This window comes from Miscanthus floridulus, chromosome 16 (genome assembly GCF_019320115.1).
Source record: "Miscanthus floridulus cultivar M001 chromosome 16, ASM1932011v1, whole genome shotgun sequence".
In the NCBI taxonomy this organism is placed as follows: Eukaryota; Viridiplantae; Streptophyta; class Magnoliopsida; order Poales; family Poaceae; genus Miscanthus; species Miscanthus floridulus.
In genome coordinates, this window is record NC_089595.1 from 100,359,952 (window position 1) to 100,362,792 (window position 2,841).

The 2,841-nt window shown below is 41.4% G+C and overlaps 1 pseudogene; it reads left to right on the forward strand.

Moving 5' to 3' along the window:
• The first annotated feature begins 525 nt into the window (after positions 1–525).
• On the forward strand, positions 526–2,626 carry LOC136511695 (protein FAR1-RELATED SEQUENCE 5-like; annotated as a pseudogene).
• Positions 2,627–2,841: the final 215 nt, after the last annotated feature.

A 2,841-nucleotide genomic window follows, 5' to 3' on the forward strand; every position in this document is an offset into this window, starting at 1 on the left:
TGTTGCTAGGATGATTCTGCTAAATTTGCATATGGTCCTTTTACATGTCAACGTTGGTCCAAATAGTCTAGAAGCCTCTGTAAATAACTAAAAACTATGTATATTTCAAGTTTGATGTATTGTTAAATTTCTCTGTTGTGGTTGGTCACCAAGTAGTCGTATCAGCTAGACAAGGTTCAAATCCTGGCTTGCACTCAAAAAAAACTTGCTCTGTCTCCCCACAAAAAATAGCTGGGCACCATCCTGTTGTATTGGTGAGGTTCTACCTGGGGTAGTAGCAGGATTCGGGGTTTTCTCAGACCGTCTTGTTTTACTGAATTTGATGAAGGTTCATGAAACCTTGTAGCCCAGCCCCATTCATCAACCTGCTTAGCCTTCCTCTTTACTTTCTTTGAGCTCAATCCACTGTTTTACAAGGGCAGTCCTTAAACTTGTCCTTGTGTGGTGCTATTTAGGTTTCTGAACTCTTAATTTTGTTATGTGGAATTTTAATTTGTTTAATGTTGTTGATGGATACAGGAGAAAATGTCAGATCTTGAGTCTTTGCTAGAGTACAATAAAATTGTCAAAAAGATGTTTGCTAATGAAGAAGAAGGATTTCAGTTCTATAACAACTATGGTTTTGAGAAATGATTTAGTGTGAGGAGAAGCTATTGTGAGTGGGACAATGGCCACAATGAGATGACTCTTCGGAAGTTCGTTTGTAGTCGTCAAGGTTTTCATGAAGAGAAGCAGCTAAAGAGGGCGATTAAGAAACGGAAGTCACGGAATATTACCCGTGTTGGATGCCTTGCTAAATTTGTGATTGCACGAGATCAAATCACAGGGCAGTGGTATGTGAAGATTTCATCGATGAACACAACCATCCGATGCCGCCAGCAGAGCTTACTTGTCTGCTACGTTCACATAGAAGAATCAACGATGAACAGAAAGCTGAGATTGTGGAGATGGAGAGTTTTGGGATCCGCAAACACAAGATAATGGATATTTTGGAAAGGTAGTATAGTGGGTATGATAAGGTTGGGTGTACAACAAGGGATTTGTATAATTTCTGCCATCGCTATAAGGCAGAGACAATTGCTGTCGGTGACGCTCAAACAGTCATCAGTTACCTGATGGAACTTCAGCACAGAGATCCTGATTTCTTTTTCAAGTACATGGTTGATGGGGAAGGACACCTGAAGGGACTATTCTGGTGTGATAGTCAATGTCTGCTTGATTATGAAGCATTTGGTGATGTCATTGTATTTGATAGCACCTACAAAACTAATCGGTACAACCTATCCCTTGTTCCTTTTGTTGGGGTGAATCATCATCGAAGCACAGTTATTTTTGGATGTGTAATTATTTCTCATGAGAATATTGAGTCATATGTGTGGTTGTTGAGTACATTTTCCGAGGCCATGATTCAGAAGCATCCGATCTTCGTGATCACTGATGGAGACCTTGCTATGCAGAGAGCAATCAGGCTGGTGTGGCCGAATTCATTGCATAGGCTCTGCATATGGCATATTGAGCAGAACATTGTGCGTAATCTTAAGGATGATGTTGTCAAGGATGAATTCAGGAGTTTCCTTTATGATTGTTGGTCCATAGAAGAGACCGAGAGAAAATGGCAAGAATTTTTGGATAAGCATAAGGTTACAAATAAGGAGTCATGGTTGTATTAGATGTATGATATGAGGCAAATCTGGTGTGCTTCGTATCATGCTGGTAAGTGCTACTTAGGACTGAGGAGCAACCAACGGAGTGAGAGTCTAAACTCTAGGCTTCATATGCGTCTAGATCGTAAAATGACACTGCTTGACATGGTAAAGCACGTGGAGCACTGCCTTTCAGGGCTGCGCACAAATGAGGCAAAGTTGGACACTGATGCATTGCAATCTGAGGCATGTACAGAACCAGATGCTTCAATTATTGAGATAGAAGCTGTGAAATCGTTCACTCCAACAGTTTTCGCCACGGTGCAGTTTAGCATAAAGGCAACCAAGAAGTGTTTTTCGATTGACATTCTAGATGGCGATAATATGAGTGAGTATATTGTTGGCGGGAAGGATAAATGAGACATGATGTACTATGTCAAATGTCAATTTTGTGATGAAGACAATCTGAAGGGAATTTCTTGTTCTTGTGGTAAGTTACAATCGATTGGACCCCCTGCTCACACATCTTCTTTGTATTGGGCGATCTGGATGAAGACAAGCTTCTAGACAATTGTGTTTTGAAAAGGTGGACAATGGGGGCGAAGAGTGCATTTCCTCCGAAAAGGAAGAGCGCCATGTATGACTATTCCAAAAGCCTACAGAGGTACCGTGAGCTACGCAATATCAGTCACACAGCAGCCTTCGCAGCATCTCATTCACTTGAATCATATGAGCGGCTAAAACACATTCTGCAGGATGAAGTTGCTATGAACCTGCCAAATGAAGGAGATAACATAGGCAAGAGGTATGGTCCGGCGCTGCCACAAGCCCCGGATGTTGATTCTGTAGCGTTCAGTAATGTGCTGGATCCCTTGCATGTGCCTGGAAGAGGGGCCTCGAAGAAAAATTTGAAGTCAATTTCAAATACGAAGAAATCAAAGGTCAAATGTAGCCTGTGTAAGGATAAGGGTCACAATCGGTGAACATGCTCCATGAGAAAAGAGGTAGTTCATCTAAGTTGAAAATAAGCCATCTGCGAGGCATGTGTAGTTATGTCTGATGTTTGTCCTCTTCATTTGTAGGAATCAAAGCTCTCTGAAGATGTGCTTGATATGTGATTTGCCAATGATGAGTTTGTTGTTGCCTATTGTTTATAGGTACGCTGGTGAACAACTTATGATTTTCCATCATCTTTGTA